The sequence below is a fragment of the Myripristis murdjan genome, chromosome 9, assembly GCF_902150065.1.
Source record: "Myripristis murdjan chromosome 9, fMyrMur1.1, whole genome shotgun sequence".
In the NCBI taxonomy this organism is placed as follows: domain Eukaryota; kingdom Metazoa; phylum Chordata; class Actinopteri; order Holocentriformes; family Holocentridae; genus Myripristis; species Myripristis murdjan.
Window position 1 is genome coordinate 10,918,673 of NC_043988.1, and position 23,448 is coordinate 10,942,120.

The window sequence follows — 23,448 nt, forward strand, 5'->3', positions numbered from 1 at the left end:
TGCTGCTGTCCAGCATATCAGTGAAATATGAGTTTTTTGGGGAAGTACACCTGAGCTACTGTGGTTTGCTGCAAAACCCTGAGAAGTGGAATAATTGGCACCCTAGTGTAAGGCTCCCTCTGTTAGGTGCCAGCTGTTTAAAATATGGATGATATTGTTTTCATTGCTGGGCTTTTATTGAGTTCTGCTTGGGCCGTGCAGCATAATCCTCTGACTCTGACCTTTTCTGGCATGTGGAAAAAGTAAATAAACAAGGCACTGATGTATTCCCTCCGTTACCAGAGGAGCTGAGCAGCAGCTTCTCAGTTGATCACATTCAGGTGTCTGGATTCAGAAAGCTGTCTGTGGGCTCCCGAGCAGGAGAGGGGGAGAAGCTTCTCCATGGATCAGGTAAAGAATAATGGATGATGGGGAGAAAGAGAAGAATTTATTGACAATTCTGATTGGTGTATACATGTATGTGCTCTCTATTGGTGCATTTCCCATGCAAGCAGAACTAGAGGACGTTGACCTCGCTCTGTGTTGGCTGGAACATTCTGTAAAAATGTACAGTTCTTCACAGAGGTCACATTATAAGACAGTAAAACGGAAAAAAATTTGCAAGACAAGTCATGAAAAATGTTGATACAGTGAAACAAATGCTGTTTGCAGGAAAATTAACACTACTCTGTTGTAGCTTCTACCATTGTATATGAAAAAAAAAAATCATCAAAACAATGAGCATACATGTGGTAGAAGTTTTCTTAGCCACTAATTTTCCTCCATATTTACACATGACATTTCTTGCACAGTGGCTGTGCACAGATATCACACTAATCCCAGTATTGCTGCATTATTCCACTCATGGTCATCCATTGTTGCATAAATACATAGATAAGAAAATGATTAAATTTAAGTCAAGTCCTTCCCGTTACACACTGTCGCCTTAAATCATGCATAAATGTGATAATTACCCACACTAGGCCAAAAGGGCCCATCACTGCCACTTTAAATCCAATAAACGCCGCGACCTGATCACTGTAATTGACCATCTATCAGGGTCATTGAGGAGTCCAATGTTGTTAACCACTGCTTATAATTCCTCTTGATCATTGCTAATTACAGATAGTGGGAGGAACCAATATTCCAGATACCCTGCAGTGATGGCAGAGAGCATCTGCCAGCCGGTCCAGAAAGGTAAGACAGGACGCTTTTATGAGTTAATATGAAAAATGGCATATTGTAATTTACACCACATAAAATAGCAACTTGAAAGAGTATTGCATTTTTTTTCTGTGTCAGCACCACTCTCCTTAAACAGCGCCGCTTGATTTAATTTGCTTTAGTTTGGTTTCTCATGGTAAATGTAAATGAGAACATTTAAGCAACAAATCTCCTTATATTGTAACATAGTTAACTTGGTGTTTAACTTAAAGGCTGGCTTAATAACAAAGGCCATTTTAATACCCAAGGGACAAACGCAGGCTGGTCATGAATTTCATAAAGTGCTGTAACATGCTATGAATATGAGGTGCACTTAGCAGTCATTGTTTTACAAATATCATTAATGCAGATGACCTCTAATGACATTTGAGGGATTTTTTTTTTTTTTTTTTTCATGGAAAGCCCAAATACGACACAAACATATAGCTACATTTTTAACTTTTCATATTTCAAAATTGCAAAACCTTTGCCAGCATTTGCACTCCATTTCGTCCAGTCTGGTATTCTTGCTGTACTCTACTTTAGCTGGGGCAACAAGTCATTGAGAAAATGCACAATTTATTGAAATTTTATGGGAGCACCCTTACCCCCTCTCACTACCACACAATTACGTAAAAAGCCATCTAGTCCTTGAGTAACCCTTTTTATAGTAATTCATTTATGACTCTGGTCACAGAGGGGATGCCTCCCCTGCCACAAACACCCTAAACCATGTGTGGATGGCATGAGGATGAAATCCACACCACACTGAAGGGCACAGCTTTCATCAAGCTTTTCTTTTTCCCTTCATAAGCACATCATAAAATATTTCATTCCACGCTCGCAATCGACTTGTTTCATTACAAAGTTGTACATTTTATGTCCATGAATAGGAATGACTTAACCAAGAATCGTTTGGGTATTTCAAAACGTTTCACGTTAATCGAAAACATGTTGTCCAAATTGCTTGTTGTGTTGAAGGAAAGATGGACAGAACACAAATTAAAAAGAAGCAAGAAAAAGATGCCAGAGACAGAGAAATAAAAGGAAAATGAGACAAAGAGATTGAGTGAGCAGTCGAGAGACCACTATAGTCTCTCCTGAGATGAGTATGATGATTGCACCCACATTCCACTGCAGAGCTAAAACCCTTGGAGGCTTTTGGAATGTGAAAACCTACTTCTTCTCTCTTTATAGTACAACACTTAGGCAGCGTACCACTCTTTTTTTTTTTGCACCCTGAACATTGCTCACATCGCTGTTCCCTGAAGCTTGAAAGCACAACATTTCTCAGCCAGCAACTCCCACTGGGACCAAAGCCCAGAGATGGAAATGCAAAGAATATGTTTTATTGGACAGTTGCAGACAAATAAATCTAAATATGTATTTTGGTCATGTTTGTGTGCAGACTGCATCCTGAGGGAGTTGAAATGATTATATGACATAAATAACAGCACTGTAGCATGATATTAGGTCACATGTTTACATACATGGACCTGAGGTCAAGAAGAAAAAAAATAGTCAAACACTATTTCTCTTCTTTTGAAGTGAACATTGTTAGGGTACACGGCGCTAGGAATCATACTTTCCAGTGTGCTGGCTTTTCACAATGCCGACTACTAATGATAATTAATGAGATATGAAACCAGACAGTCAGGTAAAATATACATAGTGAAGTGGATAAAAGTCATAGCTATATTGAAACCTGCCTGCTGAAGCACAAATCAACCTGTCCGTTGTGGAGGGGACAACATGGGTCACCCTGAATGAAATGGTTTAGGCTCACTGATCTGCGTGAAGGAAAGTCAATGGGAGGTGTCAGTGAGAGGGCAGGCGGGGACTACTGCAATCACATGTCCTGTGATTGACGTGCCCTAACCTGGAGGGCTGTGTGAGATGTCAACATGGTGCAGCCCCCTAATATGGCCTCAGCTGATGTGGGCTCATAGGACCACAGTGAGTTATGGACAAAGGCTGCTCACCATCCTGGCCCTGTAGGTTACATGAAACTTTGTGTTTCTCTTTCCTTAAGTAGCATGGGGGAATAATGTAGGTTTTCATGCAGACATGTAGTCAAAATAAAGGAATCACAGTTGTTAATATTTGGCTCAGTGTTTGAAGCTTTTTTATGCTGGAAGAACCTTTTTCTGGCATGATTTTAGACCACTGATCTCACAGCAGGCAACATCAATACTTATTACTATTGACATATCCATTCTGATTGATTATCTGTTCCCCCTCACTTTTGGTGAAGTTGATGGAAGATGTCATGTCGAATGCCATTACACAGCACCTAATAAATTCTCAGCTGAAATCTTATCTTACAATGGGAGACATTGTCATGTGGTTATCATCATTATTATGCTGTTCAGTGTCTGTCATGATCGAGAGACCTTTTTGGTGTTTTATATATGTATATATATATATATATATATATATATGTGTGTGTGTGTGTGTGTGTGTGTGTGTGTGTGTGTGTGTGTGTGAGACTGTATTTATGCAATGAGGAAGTGATGTATTAAGCTTGATGGATTAGATGAGTTGTCTTTTCTACATTTTTAATTATTACAATCCGTGTTTAAATGAACTTTAATTTCTTCTATAATTGATTTTGAAATGTAATCATTTTACCTGTAAAATATTTCCCTTTTGCTGCATCCCAAGACTCCACTACAATAATATTGAAGGAAAACTATGCGCTTCAACTTTCCAATCCAGTGTTGCTGCTTTGAAGGTAGAGCAAACTTGGGAAATAAAAGCGGCGGCCTGTGGCAAACTGCACTTCAGAGAATTCAGCCCCTTTTTTACTCTGCCACTTGTGACAAGTGAGCCATGCGGCTGTACAGAATTATATATCTGTGTGTCTAATTATTTCTTTTCAACTCTGCACAATAAAAGACTGTATGCTTTCCTCTTACCACGGCTAGGACAGCATGAGGAGTGCCCTCCAAAATATTCCCTCTCATGCCTCTGACATGCACATCTGTCTGCATGTCAGCATAGCAACTTTCTAGACATCTCTGGTTTTTAATGAAAGAGATCTAGATACTACAAATGCAATAGGCGCTGTGATGACATATTTCAATTGCATTGTGCAAATAGAATCTCTCTCTGTCGTTCTTTTCATCTTTAATGTTCTCTGCTTCATAGTTCAAACTACAGCGAAGATTTCAGACAATTGCTCTTCAAAACAAAGCCCACCGCACAGGCTACAGCTTTATTGTAGTAAAGATGTGTTGCATACAACTAGTTTTTGGCAGAATAATAGCCATCTTTATAACAGAAACAATATTAAAATTGTTTTCTATTAGATTATTCCAATTTTGATATTTTACACAGGTTTTAAAGGACACTTATTGCATGCAGAAATACAACCAAATGCCACTGAATGTCTGTATGTTATTTAAATGAACTAAATGAACCCAATATTTATTGTAGTGAAAGACGGTGGTTTGAGAAGGAAATGCTTCTGCTGCATTGTGGTCACAAGGGGGTAGCATTGACACAGTTGTTCAAGCCCTTTAGCAGGCAGCCCAGCAGCAGGACAAACTGCCTTTGATGTAATTGAGGTCTTAGACCTCTTAGAAAAGCATATATTGGTTTGTATGGGGAAATGTTCAAGGAACAATGGATTTCCATAAGTGGATGTAAAATTGTATTTGGAGCATCTCCGGCATGCTAACCACTCTCTAAACAATAAGAAAAAGGACTCCTTCAGGATGGGATGGGTAATTCCAAGGCACTTACAGGCTGGAAATGTAATGGAATGTAGCATTAGGATTAAATGTGTGACTAAAAGATGCAGACCTGACTAGTTCTGGGCGCTTTCCGAGGCGATTCATTCAAATAAATTTGTAGATATTCTCAGCTCTGTACAGCAATACAGTACATCCTAATAGAAACTGGGAAGCAGCATAAAAACACATCTTTGTCTCCTCTCTTTCAGCAGTATGATTGAGTGTGGATTTTTGCCTTTGTTTAGAATTACAAATATGATAATTTATTTTCAGCCAAGAAGAAAAGGAAATGTCAGAGAAAAACATGGGACAGAGAATTATGACCTCCAACCTGTATAGATTAAGCTGTTAATTATCAATCATTCCCTGGCCACACAAATATTCCCCCACAAACATTTTTGTCTATCCGGCTTTCCATCCAAAGTAATACTTAAGAGTACGAGTCTGGCAGGGTCTCATAAATAAAGGTTACCTATTTACATATTCAGTTTATCATGAATATTGCATACTCTGTACATAAAAATTCAAATGCAGTGTTTATGAATTATGATCATGCAGCAAACGTGAAAAGACACACAGCTCAGTCCATTCATACACAGAAGGGATTTAGAGCATCGCTCTGCGATTAATAAAGAATGAAGCAGACATTTGACCTATAGTAATTAACTCCTTTCAAAGACTTTCCCTTCGTTAAATTAACTAGTCCTTTCAGAAACTGTAATCTAGTGTAAACTTCCTTTTTATTATATTTAAAAAATATATATATATTTTAGGAACACAAACCAAATTTGGACCTGACTGACAGGACATCGAGGATTATCGATGGGTTAATGTCCCATTAAGAAGTGACATATTCAAACCCTTACCTATCTGTAACTCACCCAACCAGAAATTCAGCAGAAAATAATGATAGCCATAAAACAACTATTGTTTACTGACTTGTCCCTCAGTGGTCAACTTCTTTACTGTGTGTGATTTAACATGGACAGAATCACTAAATAAAACAGACAATAAATTCTGCATATTTCCAATATTTAGGTCCAGAGTTTTAATACATGTGTCTGTGCTAATGTAGAAACACTGTAAATATATTCACAGCATTCCTGCACTATGGTCTTGCTTTCTACTTAGGGAGACTATGAGAAGTTACTGCATGCCTTGTATGCACTGATGCACTCGAGCATAATATGCATGCACGTAAATGCAAAGACAATGATAAAATTCTCACTGTTTGAATCAGTGACACTATACATACATGCATGCACTCTCACACACACCACGTGCAGTAGGAATATATCAAAGAAAAAGGCGTTTGACTGTGATATATCTGAAAGCACTTTATGTTGTAATGGCATAAAGGCACAAACACTGTGCAGCAAGTGTCTCCTCTCCCTTCATGAACTAGTTAACCTGAAAGAATACGATCTACAAATGTGTTTCAGCAAAAGCAAATTACCTGGGTTTTGTGGAGGGGAACTAATCTCTCCAAGCATGACACTGGACAGGAAAGGCCTCTTACTGTTATTATGATGTGTCGGCTTGTGTTAGATGGAGGGCCTTGATGGCCGCATCAGGAAGGAGCATCGAAGCCCCTCTACCATGACAGCGCGCTGATGGATGCACGGGTGGTGGAGGGGCAGAGAAGATGGAGGTTAGAAGACTGGAGATGAGGGAAGGAAGGAGGGTGCTATGAGGTGCAGTGGGGGTTATACAATAATAAATACCTACACATACAGCACATTAGCAGTAGGTGCAGTATCCGAGCAAGCATTAGCATGCATGATAAAGGTTTCTATTGGACAGACAGTCTTTGAGAACAAAATAAAGGTCCTCCGTGGTGAATTTTGAAAGACCGGTTTTGTGTGACCTGCGAAATGATTTGTTCCATATTAAGCAGACTGATGATAACTGCCCATTTGAAAATAACTCAGAAAATCAAAATATCAGTGTGGCAAAACTTGTTATGCAAAACCCTGCATGGGTTGATTTTTGACATTCATGGGCAAAAAAAAACAAACAAACCAAAACAAAACAAAACACTGTACATAACACACTGACCAAGAGCTGAGGAAGAAGTGGGTGGGGAAGCGATACTTGACTTCACTGTCTTTGTTTTCCTCTGGCAGCAAAACATACGTGCATTTCATGACAGTGTGTGAGTATCAGTGCAGTTGAATTGCATGCCGCCCAACATACATTTTCCCAGCTACCATGTGATTCATCACCCACAGTTAGGAGGCTAAATAGTGATGCTATATATACAATATAACAATCATGGCTCATAATGCCATGGCAGCTTCACAAGATGTAACCTAGCTACTGTTAAAACTAGCATGGGACTCCCAGCTATGGGTCATTAGTCTGGTTCTTTTTTTGTTGTCGTACAGTATCTTTGTTAGATTATTCCAGCAGGGCAGTAGTACCATGGACAGGCACTTGTTGGTGTATCACAGTTTGTTGTTGTTGTTGTTGCTGTTTTTTTTTTTTTTTTTGCTCAGAGCTCTTGTGAGGGGGTGTAGAAATCTTACACACACCAGCAATATCCATACTAAAATATTAATGGCCAGTTTTTCCCCTACGTCAGCAGGCTGTAATTTGATTTCTGGTCAAGAAATGCAGTTTTGGGCGGCAGATCTCCCAGTGAACACCGGTCCCTGGGTTCCTCCCCGCCTTGCTCCTTTGGGTCCCAGGAGACTATGGGCGGGGGAAAGTGTTATGGAGAGAGATGGTGCTCCTCCTTGGCCTGGTAAAGATTGGGGGTGCCGACGCACAGCGGGACAGGTGTTCTGAGCTGCACACAGGGGAGTCTCACCAGGCTGCAATGCCTGGCCTACATCCATCTCTGTACCTGGGGAGATGAATGGAAAAATGTGACCCAAACAGTCTAACATCACAGCCATGGCAGGAACGTGTTCTAACAATGGGGAGCAGGGAGGGTTCCCCGTATCATTACTAAAAATGAGGCACACTCTGCAATTAATTCCGCCCAAAAATGAATGTCCATAGCTCGCAGCGTACCTGTCTTTGGCACAGATGAGAAATAGATTAATAGCGCAGAATAGAGAAAATAATCTTATTCAGTACCATGCTGCACTGATATAAAATGAGCTTCAATACTTGGCTCATTTCTTGATCAACATTTTTTGTCATCTTGCAAACCCTACGTTTCAGCCTTTATTGTATAAAATGGTGTGATCTTTCGACTGCCCTTTGTCTTGGAAGAAAAATTAATTCTCATTTGCATTACCACGTCTAAATGTCAGCCACCGATATTTTGTTAGACATTAGTAAAGCTGGCAGCAAGAGGCGCTGGATAATTGCACTCAGCCTAGCAGAGGGATTTACATAATTTCAGATAGCAATTAAAGAATCCTTGGGAATTTTCTTCGTGGCCTCCCTCTCTCTAGCCCACTCCTACAGCAGTACAAAAGAAGCATTCGTTTACATTAAGCTCCATGCTCCTTGCTGTTCATTTGCATGAAATTAAAGGTTTTCATGATCTCGAACAGCAGGGTAACATTTAAAATGCTGTTTTAAAGCCCTCACCTTGGAATAATGAAACGCTTCTACTTTTTTTTCGAAGGCAGTGGGAGTTCATTGACTGCCTGTCCACAGCAAACTTTCTTATTTTCCATTCACTTGTACAATGTGGTCCTTTATTGCTTTCAATTAATAAAAATGATTGACCTTTTTTCTCTTTCCAAGGTCCCTTGTCCCTTTGATCTGGCCATACCTAACGCCAGCCCACCACGCCCCCACACCACTCACCAGGCTTTTAAATATGACAGGTATCCTCGGTCGGTCAAAATTTTCTCGTTTATGTGAAATAACTATTTTTGAGCATAAGCCTATACTGCAACTCACTTCCTGTCTTTTTGCCAGGACAAAACCATGTGGGGACTTTTACTAGTGCTGTGAAGATAAACCTCTCATGTACAGTATCTTTAATTAGGTCCCTGTGGGTCCCAGTGTTATCTGCCATGCTGATTAGGATGAACATTAACTTGCCTTAGCCCTGCGTCTGATAATAAGCATTGGTGTATGGCGAGAGGAGTGCAAAATCCAATTGGACATCTTTTGCAGACAGCACAGTCCGCTGTTTTTGAAGAATATGATATTTCTGTGGCTTCTTTGAGCTTATAGAAATATTACTCTCATGCTATCAGAAGGCAAAGCCATCTTGCTTTAAAATCCTGTATGATTGTTGTTGGTGTGGTCTGGATGACACATATGATATGGGTATGGATCATAAGGATTAGTTAAACCAAACCCCTCCTCCTGAGAGCTCTGTGGCTCAGCAGGCCAGTGTGCATAATATTATGTACTGTACTTGCAAGATTGCAAGTTCAGGTCTGGCTCTCCCATGTCATCCCAGCCCCCATTTTTATGTCCTATCATTTTATTTACTGTATACTATCCAATAAAGCAGAAGTGCCGTCACAATAATCTTAAAAAAAAAAAAATCCTGATGAATAATAAGGCCTTTGTTAAGACAATAAAGCTTTGTCAGGAAGCTGCTTCAGAGATAAATACAAAGCCTCATCAGAACAATACCCTTCACACTTCTTCCTTGATTCCCTTTACGTCCTTAAAGGCATCACAGAACATTTTCACACTAGTCGTCCCACCGCTGTGAAATAAATTGTGACAGTAACTCAATATGAAGTGAAATAGCTGAGAAAGCCTTGAGTTCACTTGCGCTGACAGTGCTGTTTAATTCCATCTTGTGCCAGCCTGACATTTCTGCTGCCACTAAATATTAAACATGTGTACCCGTTTCATTTGCATCTGGTAATGAGGTGGGAGACAGCGCCCAACTGGTCAAGCCACTCTCATGGTAGTGTGCCTGTGCTACCTCCAACACAGTCACATGGACAAGGATAAACCAACAGAAATATTTAGAGAGGAAGGGAAAGGAGACAGAATGGAATATAGAAAAAGGGGGAGGGGGAAAGTGAAGGATAGAGCACCCTTGTGTGTGCTCCCCAGAATTCACAAAACCAGTCTGAAATGACCCCAGCTCTCCCGCATTGTCTGCTTTGGCTGACATTTTTCCCTGAATCTTTTAAGATGCATCCCTTGCTGCAAAATGCATTAGTGGAGAGAGGAGAAACAGGAGGCACAAGAGGAGAGGGTTAAATGTGATTGCTCTAAATGTCATCACATCTTCATAATGCAATATATATTCATGATCTGGTGGTCCAGGAGGGCAGACATCACAGTTGTGTGCTGTAATTTAAATGTTTTATCCCAATTTTGATCCACTATACAATTCTGTGCAGACATTTCAAAGCATGATATGCATCAGTTTTATAGGCATTATAGATTTAGATGGAATGATAGGTATCTGAGCTGTGTGCTGTGTGATGTGCGTGTTATTCAAAACACACAGGGAAGTTCACAGAGTGGGCAAGCTCAGTCTACCGTTATCCTTACAGCATATGGATAATAGGATTCATATCAGAGCCAATCTAACACTAAGCATGTGTTGCTTATTTTATTCTGTATTGAAGATGTGCTATGCAAAAGGCCAAACAATGAGAACCACGCAGACTCAACCATCACATGTCATGTTTTTTCCATTCCCTTTGTCAGTTGAGTCTAAATGGTTCTCACTTCAGTCAACTCTCAGTAATTTGGCATAGTCCACATTTAATGACTACTAATTTAATAGGCTCTTTATAATTTAATGCTAAAATACCAGTGTATAAATACTGATGCTACTGTATATAAATAATACATATTAACAACAAATATAACGAGTTCATTCCTCTGGCCTGTTCATTTTATCAGTGATACTGAATCAGTATTGTGCTCTTCAGTGTTTACAATACTGTACAAAAGCCAGGGCTTATGATGTGCTGCATGAATAAAAAAAAAGAAAGAAAGAAAGATAGAAAGAGTATTCCCTTTCCTCTGTCAACTTTCCATGACAGTGTACAGCTATAATCACTTTGAGAAAAAAAAAAACTGTCTGTCAAGGACCAGTGTGAGGAAACTTTACACGTTAATTTTACTCGTATGACTTCTTAGGCACAGATTTACCTTCTTGCAGCCAGCGCTGGAAAGGGAATGTAGCGCTGTCATTGTTCTGCTCGGTACATCCCTCCGCAACAGTTAAAGTTTGGAGACACCTTCTCTTTCCATGAGGGCTTGTATTGCTTTCATAATATGTATCAGATATGTCGCAGGAAATCAAACCTTGATCAAAACCAAAGCTGACTGTCTAGGAGAAACAGGGAAACATCAAAGAGCTTACAGTAGAAAGGCAGAGGTGGTTGAAGTGAAGGGGGGTGGAGGTGGGGTGTGTGTGTGTGTGTGCGTGTGTGTGCGTGTGTGTGTGTCTGGTGGTGGTGGGGGGGTCCTCTTCTTGTTAATTCTTCTCATAAGAGCTGTTAAGCACATTCAGCAGTCATTGAGAATTGTGTCCACTCCTGGGCCTCCGGTGGGACTGCGTGTCCTGAGGTTTACTGTTGCTAGCTTGTCATGTCCACGTCAACAGCACTTATCGCCTTCTGTCTGAGCGCTGAGACATTTCCCAGGCATTTAGCTGCCTGTTTGTCTTCTCTTGATTTCCCCTCCAAATCTGTCACATATAGTCTTCACCTGACACCTCACAGAGTGTTCCTCTCTCAAACACTGTCAAAACAGGAAGATCCAACTGGAAGAGATAGCAGCAGGGAACCACAGATTGCCAAATGTTATACACTCATCAAGCACGGCAAATAATGACCTGTGTATGAAAAACAGGTCTAGGATCTTTTACTTCATCAACACACTGAAGGCTATTCAAATAATACAAAAATAATAGCTGGTGCATTTGTTCCTTGTTCTTGTTTTGCAGTTCAGCGGTATTCACAATTATCAGGTGCTGCTTTATGCTGCTCACACATTATGCTGAACGTCAATAACACAGAGTCCAGAGTTTTCACATCACTAAGACTTTCTCTGTCCTTTATTTTTCTCAGAGCAAATGCACTGGCAAGAAAACAATGCGCTTCATAGTGAAGGCCTGGCATAGAATCAAAGACTTCTCTTTGGTGCATTTTTCTTTCCTTGCCTTTCTTCCCCGGCAAAGCCCTTCTATTATTTCAATAAGCACTTGGTTTTAATACATTATTGATCTTAAGGTTGAACTAAGGGCCATTGCATTAGGACCAGGATTCTAAAGCCCATCATGGTATGACACTCATGTACTTGTGAAAAATTATACCAATTATGAAATCAACCAACAACTACCTCAAAAAGCAATCAATTGTCACATTGGAAAGCATTTTGTCCCACAATGCTATTGGCTTTGTGGTTACACAGAAGGAGTGGGCGTTGGATGTTTAATGACTTCCAAATACCGATTTCTCTTTTCTTTTCTTTTCTTTTTTTTTTTAAGCTTATTGCTATTCACCGTGGACTTGAGATGGTTTTACTCTACACTAAAGCAAGCCTTCGATTGTATTTGATGCTGTATGTTGAGCGTCTGTGTGCCAATAAGACAATAGCATTTTCCATCGATTAGTCTTTATGAGCAGCAAAAGCTCAACACCACCATGTGCACTTAAAAGCCTACATTAAGGCTATGAATTATGATTAGTATACTATGTTTCAGTGCATTAGGCAAGGATATATTCATTTTAATTCTGCAAATGCCACAAAACTAGCTGAGAAGAGAGCCATTTCTCGACCCTTCTAAAGGGGGAGGGTGCCAGGGACTGAGTGCTTGTGGGGTCAAGTGCAAGCCATGTCTTTGACAGTGGCTGCCTGGCTGTGTTTCCATATCACAACGTTCAATCATGCAGTGCCCTCATGCAGAAACCTTTAACTCAATGCTCATAAATGCAGGGAAGCAGGGCTTAGTGTCTGCTTCAGCACCGGCACCCTCTGTGGTAGTATTTGTTGTGGTCAGTGGGCATTTTTCATTCCTTTGTGTGAACAAAATATGCAAAATGTAGAATGTAGAATTTTCTAGAATTTTCGTCTGCCTGTAAAAGACACAAACTAAGTATTATCAAAATCAACCAGCACAGTGCTTTCTATAGGGCTCCAGGCATAGTATGAGCAACTAGAATTAAGGTCACCTTTATTGTTTCCTATCTAAATAATCTTTGTGACGTCTAAATGACATTTTAATGAAAAATCCAGACAGCTTATTTTGAATAGTTTCCTAAAAGATGCAAAAGGGCTGAGCTGTAGTGAATTGCAAGTGTCTTTGGGGGGACGGGTGGCTTGACGGGCATACGAAATCTGAGCCAAATAAATGAAGTGGAGATGGTAATACAGTGTGTTATAGCAGAGAGTGACAAGCCTGTTCCTCCCATGAAGCAGCTGAGCTGGCATTAAACAGACAAGACATCCCCTTCAGTCAGTTATCAGCCCAGGAATAATGAAGGAACAGGCCGGCAGACCAGGACGAGTCACCCTAGTCAGCCAAGTGGAGAATTTAATTTCGTGCAGGTTTCTCTGCAGCCAAGCATTTCCCCATCGGAGGTCCACTGGTGCTTGGGTGAGCATGGACAACTCAGTGCACCCGACTGCGAGTCTCTCTGGCACTGACAGAGATGTGTGGTGATGGATTTTAGAGTGGCTGGGGAGAGGGTGGACTTTCGTTTGGGTAGGGTCGTTAAAGAGGAGAGAGAGCGATGACAAGCTAAGTTCACAGAAAAGTAAGAAAGCGATCACTCGTGTTTCTCATTTTCCAGAGTATGGATGTATTATTAAATAAAAGACAGTGAAATGAGAAATGGATCTCGTGTGCCCCAGAGATCTGTTGGAAGGAAATAATATTGTCTGTGCTTAATGTAAGCCTAACCAACAACCACTCTTCCTAACATCTTGGCTGCTAATTTTTTGTACTTTGATTTCTCATTGTTGTACAAAAGCATTATACTTGCAAATCTAAATACTTAATCTGAGTGCATGCATTTATCTGCCGACCTAATAGTGGTAGCATTGCTGAATTTTTAATTTTAATGTTTATTTTTAATTTTTTATATGGTCGACTTTCCCCAGTGCCTTAACAATTAAACATAGGTGAAACCTTTACATGTTGTATAAAAACACTGGTTTTCTCTCTTTTTCTTCTCACTTAACATCATCATTCCCCGACGGTTTCAGTCTTGCACTTGCTTTTCTGGTCACAGGATTCAGTTTAGCTTGAGCTGAATGTTGAAAAAACTGACAACTGATGCCCTCGGCCTATGCCCACCACCTTCAGATTTCCATGCCCTGCAGCCATAGCACTGCATGCCCCGTCCATGTGCGTTCTTGCAGATGTGTAAGGTCTGCACAGCACAATGGCCTTGCAGGCATGCTGAATACACTGGCGATCTCCCAACCCAGATGGCATTTTTCCATCGCGGTACCATGTCTTACTGTGAAAATCATAATTTCTGATTCATTTCCAGGAATAGTACGCTAACCCCTCTTGCTTCCAGGACCCAGCGGTTACAGATTTTGTTCTCATTTGGTATGTGGTCAGGACCACGGTGCCTCTGAGCAAATGCAGGAAAGCTGGTTTTAAATTTGGCAATAAAATATTTGAAATCATGTAATGTAACAGCATTCGTCCTGAAACCAATTTCATCAACAACAGGAAGACAATGCAAAACCGAACATAGGTACAAGCTCACTTTAAGACCTCAATTGCTTTTACATTCATGTAACCTGAATAGCAATTCTGAGGCTATTTATTTGACTGACCTATATCACAGAACTGAACTGATGATTAGTGCGTTCAGAGGTTACTATTTGACTTGCAGAAATTTGATATCATATTTCATATTCACTTTGAGTTGCTGAGTTCAGAAAATGAATTTGTAAGGCAGTTCCTTGAGATTGAATATAATTATATTGACAGTCACTTTCAACTAAAGCTTCAGCTTCACTTTTCTCAGATAAAATTCAGTTTTCTAACTTCAGGTGCAAAACACCCATCAGGGATAAACGTAAAGGATCAGACATAAAGGAAATGTCCGATCCAAGAACTGACACCACTGTATAGCAGTTTTCTGTAGTTAGTCAGTGTTTTCTTCTTCATCTTTTTTTTTTCTTTTTCTTTTTTTTTTTTTTTGCACTTTCAGCCACTTTTCAGTCAAGAACTTGTCAAAAAATTATGCTCACTGACATTGTGGGACTGGATCTTAGCTATTTTGCTTTTTCAAGTGAGGTAGGATATGTATGTGTGTGTGTGTGTGTGTGTGTGTGTGTGTGTGTGTGTGTGTGTGTGTGAAAGAGCTCAATCTGAATGCAGGTCAGGTGAACATGAATCTGTAAAGTGCTTATAGATATGAGTGTGAGCATGAATATGTTTGTCTATGTGCTTGCCCTGTGATGGACTGGAGAGCTTGTACAGATCAGAAATCTGTGGCTGTGCAACAGGACAAGCCTCTTTTTCTGGTGAGGGTTTGGTTCACTCATCACCTACAGGGCGAGGTCAGTGCTTTACCACAACTGCCATATTGATTATGTTTGATCATGTGGGCTTTCCATCTTTCTGATGACAGCAGAAAAGGCCATCTCAGACGTCGTTCCAGAATCTCCTATAAATGATCCCATAATCTGGGATCGTGATTGGTTTTAGAGGAGATTGTAGGTGTATGGGTAACATTATCTGCTTTCTCATATGTTTGATAACTGCTCATATTATGTGAAAAAGGGAACTATCCATCCAGCAAATACTAATATCCATCAGGGGGAAAAAGGTCAGGGGAAACAGGCAGTCAGGTTTTTTATGCTACTAGTTATAAGACTATTCCCAATAAAGGGATAATACAGCAAACCTAAAAGGACATTCTTTACGCTGATTATGTGTACATCAGTGATGCTGCTTGGTCTGTAACAATTATGCACAGAATTAAAAATACTCCATAAAGAAATATTTGTTTGCATGTTAGGTTAGTCTTGATGTATGTTTCTATTTGTGTAGGTGAAGTGCAGACTTCACACCAGCAGTAACCACTCATTTGGAAGCCAACCAAACGCCTGTGGCTGTAAGGACCTGCCCAGGATCCAGGTTCTTAAAGCGGAAATAATTGCAGGAGTGCACGCTCCATTAAAAGCAACTATTTAATACAATAATCATTCAATTAAAAATCCCTTGTAGCAGCTGCCATGGTTGATTTGGATCAACAGAACATTTTATTTTTGGCATAAGGCAAACTTTACCTATAGATTTACCTATATTTTAAAGTTCTGGCTCATGTCTCTCCACAATAATACTTCATTTCTGACCAGTATTTTTGTACTTCACTTATCCCCCCCACAGATGTTCAATTTTCTCATCATTTTGTAGTGAACTTTATTAATGTGCTGCAAGGCTCATGCTATTATCTGCATGCTAGAAAAATAAGCACTATTGTGTTTAAAAATGGAGTTTTAGCTATATAGTGCCATCGTTTGGATGTTGAATTTGGGAGTGGGATGTATGATGTGCTGCACGTGCTGCAACATGTGCTCTACTTTGCGTAGAATATCATAAACTTATTGTCAACAACCTGAAACCCATTCAATAAGTAATCAGCTGCTAGTTGGATGTATTAGTCAGGTCTACTCTGTTGGCAGAGCCTCCACAACTAAACACAAGAGAAACAAAAACATTATCCAAGTAGAATAGTGTACTCAGTAGAGTGCAGATCTGCCTTAGGCATATATCTTATCCTTAGGCAGTGAACCACCCCTTTTTTACCTACTGGGAGAAGGGAAAATATGGAGGCACTGCCTGTGTTCCTCCTCCTCTCCAGTGCTTGGACTTAGACAAAAAAACAACCAAGGAGTTAGCACTCAGTTGTGATATAAGAGAGGATTTTCAAAGGTTTTGATTCTCCACCACCACGTGGTTTTTGATCATACAGTCATAACTGTGCACAAAAAATATTAGGCTGATAGGCCCAGTATTATGCAAAATTAGCTGGGGGCAGATACACACACGGATAGACACATGCGACCGAACGCAACATCCCCTCCAGGCTGCTGTCTGTCAGAGATAACTCGCATTTCTTTTGCTCAACCCATTAACATGTACCTGAACCAGGGTTAGGGCGACTATTTTAACCTCATAAAAAATGTTTATGTAACTTAAACTCCAGTTGACACAGGTATGGTATACATGCCAATTGTGGCACACGCAGTGGTGCTGAACTCTGGTGAATGCTGTTACATGAAGTCAAACTGGACACATATCTTGTGTATAACCACTGACTCTTCGCCCTGCCTCTGATCTGTGGTGCAGTAGCCAGATGTGTCCAGTTGCCTCTAGACAGCACTGTCAGCTCTCCAGGAAATGTGTCAGCTCAGTTCCTTCCAAGCATTTTGTGTCCATTTATATTACAGACAGATGGGAAAACAACCAAACAAACAGAGTGTAACAAAACAGAACTGCAACGGAAACATATTTTATATTTGATGAATTCTCCAGTGTAATGTGCATGTGATCTAGTTTTTTTTTTTTTTTTTATGTGTTTATTTATTTTAAATAAAGCTAAACAGAGGTAAACTGTGGCTGAGGATATAAAGCATAGTAACAGACAGATAATTTAGGTTTAAGAAACAAAATATTGTACCACCCATTTTACAGCCACCAGCGAAATGGGCTTTCAAATGGGAAACGTCAGATGCTATGCTGTTGGTTGCTGTTGGCATGCAAGCCCATTCTTCATTACAGAGAGACGGCATTGTATTTTTATCTTGTTGGGTGCCTTCTGAGCAAAGGAGCACATTACGTCAAGTCTTTGTTTTATTGTGTTCAGCAAATTAATAAATGGGAAGCACAGAGGGAAAAATAGATATGAAAATGTGTACTTTGCATTATTGAAAAGCCCATCCACTAAAGGTTACCAGTAGCTATTGTAGTACAATCTGTGAAATGTAATTAGAGAGTGTGTGAGAGAGAGCAGCGCAGATAAAGCTGCCTTTGCCATTACAGACTCCCTCATAACATTTTGCTTCCCCCTGAAACTTATTCTCTCTGAACTAATTTTGCATGACATATTGCATTTCTGCTTCAGCTATCATGAGGCTACCTGTGAATTAGTATGGGTTTGCGATACAGCAAATTTCCAGATTACAGTTTGGACATGCCGATATCTCATATTTTCTGCGATTTATTAATTTAAGCAAGACAGACCTCACAGCATCACTTCCAGCTGATATTGCCTGTGCCTTGTGCATGCGGGCGTGTATGGGACTGATGTTGTATTCATGACAGAATTCTGAAAACGAATGAAAGACTTTATGAAGGTACCTTGACTAGCACATGCACGATAATTTCACTACTTTAATGTTCATACACTTGTGAAAAGATGAAGAGCTTTGCAGGTATTTCATCGAGTCCCTCATACAAAATAATTTGATCAGTCAAACATCCAGATATCCTGTTGCTGAATTTGTGTTGTAAGACCACTGTGCGTCTTCAGTTTTTGTTGGAGTGGCTTATCAAAGTAATATGTAATAGTGCATCAGTATATTCAGTGGAAAATCAATTTTATAATAGATATAATAGATATAATATGATAGCCCTATAATTATATTACAAAGTGTTATGTACAGATTTGTGACTATGTTCTGCTTTCTATTTATATGTGAAAGCAGAAAACTAAGAATCTCTTTATCATGCAGACAAGACTATCATATAAATACAAAGTAATCATTATTGTGACCAGAATTGTCACTGTTTACGATATTAACTATTATTGTCAAAATGTTCTGAAAATGTTAATTACTACACATTGAAATCATTACCCTATATTTTGTACTGAAAATGCAGCTACAACTATCAGCACTATGGACTTTGCATTAACATATTACCATATGTTAACATATGAAATATACAACACAAATGTAGCAGTTATGTAACAAAAGAGATGGATCTTGAGAAGACATTCCAATTGTGTTTCTCCAATGGGAACATTTTTGCAGCTGATACGACTATTGTTGAATTGAAAGAAAGGAGACACGCTGAACAAATGATTAAAAACGTAGCTACCTTAGCCAACAAGCTAATGTGTTATCGTGTAATGGGGTGAGCGAAGCCTGCAGAAACTTTAGCCTTAATTCTTTTTTTCTGTTTTTGGATCCATATTGGCTTGTCACTAATCTTCCTGGGTTCCATGTAAAAACAGCAACAATAAAAACAAGCAATAATTGAAATCACACTGCATCAATACCACAAGACAAAAACAAGATATGAGTAAGTAAGATCAGTGTATATGAGTAAAATAACTCATATACAGCTAACTCAGCATAAGTCATACATATGAAACAAAAATAGTAACCTACAATGACATCAAAAGGAAATTGTTAAATGCACAACAAATCAATCATTCAAAACTTCTGAGACAGACAAAACACAATAATGTCTATGAGACATATGTTAGTGTTTAGTGAAAGCTTTTGTTCATGTTATGCTATTAACAGGTTAGATAAAGCAGAATAATAAGAATCACCTGGTTGATGGTAGACGGTGTGTACTGCAAAATCAGTGCCTTTTTAAGAACACACCAATAGAAAAATGGTTATTGTGATAATTAGAATTTGAACTCAATCGGTGGATATTTTATCATGGTTTATAGTCAAACTTGTTCTATCTCTTGTCAGGACACAAATCTTCAAAATGTTCCTTATACTTGGACAGTGAATGAAGATTGTACTTGTGGACACAATGACAGCACCCAGGATGATTTTATGGAAAAGCACATTTTCTGCTTTGTTCATTTGGAGGTAAGAGTCCAAACAATCATTATATGAATCCACAAGGTCAGTCTCTAATTCATTATCTCTGCGTTCAGCTTCAGGAATTATCTGCTGAAGACCGAAGTAAATTAAAGCTAGCTACTCCAGTTTATAGATTTAGGACAGGGTGATTCACACATTTTGTCAAACTGTGGAAGATTACAATAAAAATCATATGTGATCGCATTTACACACAGGTTATGGGAGGTTATGTGAAAAATCAATCACATTATGCCTCAATGAATTTCTTTTTCCATGCTTCTCTTTCCTAGATAAGCCAAACCTTCTTTTAATGGTCCCTCTCCATAAAAGTGATAATAGAAGCCAACCAGGCCAAAAGTTGAGCAAAAAAGAGAAATGATTAAGGAACCTTATTAAAAGCAACCTTGTAGATTCAGACACGTGATGGAGAGCACATTATGAGGCCTGATCCTTTTCAAATGACACCACGGTTTCCCGAACACGCCGAAAAACCTGATTAGGGTGACAAGCACTGAGTGATACTGCAAACCTGTTAATAACATGAAAATTAGAAGGGGCTCATGCAAAGAAAGGAGATTAATTTAGCTGGAGTCCATCTTGCGCAAATTGCGAAGTTGTGAATATGTTTTCAGATAATGAGCCTTCCTACTTGTCAGCTCACTTGTCATTTTCTGTAATTAATGTTAAGGAAGACTCCTTCCTGATGGTTCATATTACTCATGTACCAGGAAAATTTCTTCCCAGAAATAATTTACATTTATTATCATCAGTCTGTTTGTGTGGTTTATTTCACAGTGGAGTAATTTATTGCAGCACCATTTCGCTCGCCTTGATTAGTCACTCGTCAGACTGAGATGTAATTTTTTTTCTTCATATGTCTGGTCCAGGGAAATTGAAAGTGTTTTTGGCACAGCGTGGCTCCCTCTCAGCTCTACCTTTTACGATTTTTCATTGTTTTCTTTTGTGTGTCTGTGTGTTTTCTGCCTTGTTCTTTTGTGGTTAGAAAATACTCCTCCACATACAAGGGTACACATGAACAATAACATAACATACATGTGCAGTCACACACGGGCAATCTGGTGTTGTTCATCCCAAAGGCTCCCCACCCTCCATCAGAAGTTACAAATGCACAAGACTTAAAAGTCGATTGAACACATTGAGCACACATGCAGTGGCTTGCCAGGTGGATTGTGAATGGCATTAGTTCTCTCTTTAAGCCATACTGAGCAGAGAGAGATGTGGTCAAGACAAAGATGACAGTCCCTCATCGGAAGACAGTTAAATAGTAGAAACTGCTTATCAAACACAGAAGTTATACCTGCAAATTTGCAAACAATATTTTAATTTATCCTACAGCACAGCATGTCTATATAGAGCGGAGAATAATGAAGTTACACATTTGATTTCTTTACACAGGGACATTTATTCCCCTGAGTCTTCCAGAGATACCAAAGAAACAGATTTATCCCACTGTGGTGTGACCATAACTCAGAGAAATATTCATTTGAAACAGATATTTAAATCAGCCTTGCTTAGCTCCTAAGCTTTGCTTTTCTTTGTGCCAGTAAATTTATAAGCCCACTTCTTAAATGTATTATTCATCCAAGCATGTAAATAATGCATGCCTGGTTCCACAGTAAATTAACCCTTTACCTTACCAGGGATACAGGAGTCATTGTTTTGAAAGGCAATTATGTCATTTAATTAATGTTGTAATTAATACTGTAATTAGCTTAAACACCCTGCAACCGGGTGCCACTACTAAGCTGTCTTAATTAAATAGATTGAACGTTTTCATATCTTTTTGCACTGTCACGTTGCAGGGTGCAGAGAAATATGCCATCATATTTGTACGTTTCAATACAACTTTATAAAAAACAAACAGGGACAGAGAACTCATTTAGGGCTAATTTATGCTTATGTAAGGGAAAGACAGATTATTTTTTAAGATTTCTGTCTCTTAAGCCCCCGCTAAGAATAGAAATACTTACTTTTTGGGGCAATAATTTTTGAACAACTACAGTGAATCCTCTGTGTATCTTTGAAAGCTGCTTGGTCACAATTTGAAACTCTATTACAGTGGGAGTGATTGTCTGCTGAAATTATGAAAGAAAATAAATCCGATTCCCAATTCAGCTTTCAAACTAAAGGTAAGGGAGGTGTGCTAGATTGTGCAAGTCTGTGTTTTATTGCTGCAGTACAGCAGCAGAGCAGGCAGACAGCTAATCCGCTAGTAGAGAGTTTTTATCCTTGCCCAACCTGACAGTGATAGAAAGTGTTTTCCCCAAACTAGAAAAATAGTTGAGGGAGGATGAAATAGCAAAGAGGTCAGTGAATACTGAAGGATTTCCAGTCCACTCAGCTCCACTGGCTGCAGGTCCAGCTTTGTATTCATAGGCTGTGAGCATCCATACAGCTCATCTATTGTGCATGTGTATGTCAGAATCACTTTTGAACCCACACAGCTAGGCAGTACCAAAAAGCAATAAGGAGGAACTCCCTGCTTGTAAAATTAATTCCCCTTAGTATGTCAGTGGCTCAAGTTACTGGGAGTTAGTAGGGAGATACAGAATATGCTTTAGCTCATTACACAGGCATTCTTTTTATATTGTTTTTTTAAGAAAGTAGAACATTTTTGTCAAGATTTCAGAGGTGTGAATTAATTGTAAACCAGATTTAGGAGGAAAATCAACACATTTTAAACGGGTTTGTTCTCTTTACATGTGCCATACATGCATCAGTGGAATACCAGGGCTTTCTGTTTGGGTGCTGGTGATTTTATCAATGTCGTTAGACCATTCATTGAACTAAGTGAGGAATCCATCAAAAGCTGACAGGAAGCTGTAGACTAATGGCTGTTAGGCTGTAATATTTTTTAATATGATTTTTATTTGCCTTAATTTCATCTTGTTTTTACGCAGGTCCCAAGTCAGTAGAGAGCTGCTGAGCACACGAGGTCCCATCTGTACAGCTTAAAGGGATCCGTTTTACACCAGCCTCAGTCTGCGCGTGATTGTGTTCTTGCAAAAGCTACATCTTTCAGTGTATGGCCAAGTGAGAAGCATATTGTGTGACAATTGTGCTTCTCTAGAGGGACATATGAAACAAATTAGGATGAGTATGCATTATGTGTACGGTGGCAACAGGAACAACAATTTGTGCACATGCAGAGCCTCTGTGCCCTGTGTTTTTATCTCTTCATACTCCCCTGCATTTGGAGCCACCTTCATCATACACTCCAACTCTCTAAATTAAAAATAGCTCAGCGGGTTTCAATTTTGTGCTGACACAAACCTAATTTTACACCTCCTTTCAGTAGTTTCCCCTGTTCTTACACTTCATATCCTCTGAAACAATCAGCCGCTGCCCTGAAATTGCCTGAAACATAACAAAACAAATGAAATGGAAATTAATTTTTTGCAACAGGATTATCTACCCGTGTGACTATTATCTTTCCCCGCTGTTTATCTGAAGTAAAAGGAGAAGATAATTTTACAATTAATGACATGGATTCAGAACCCTACTGTAATCATTAGATGACACATCTTGAAGAAATAGCCCTCCATATTGCCTTACCCTGGGCTTCAATAATCTTGACCCTGGGTATTAATGGATGAGTTAATGGCCTGCAGAAATCCTTTAATTTATGCCAGGGTGAATTAAGAATAAGTAATGGATTCTGCTTTTCAAAACGTCCAGACAAGGCATTTCCGTTCAGCCTATCTGAGAAATCAAATTATCATATTATCTCTTTGAATGGGTCTTCTGAACCCATATTTCACAATATCTGATGGAAATAGTTTTGACATTCATTACATGACTCTTGCTT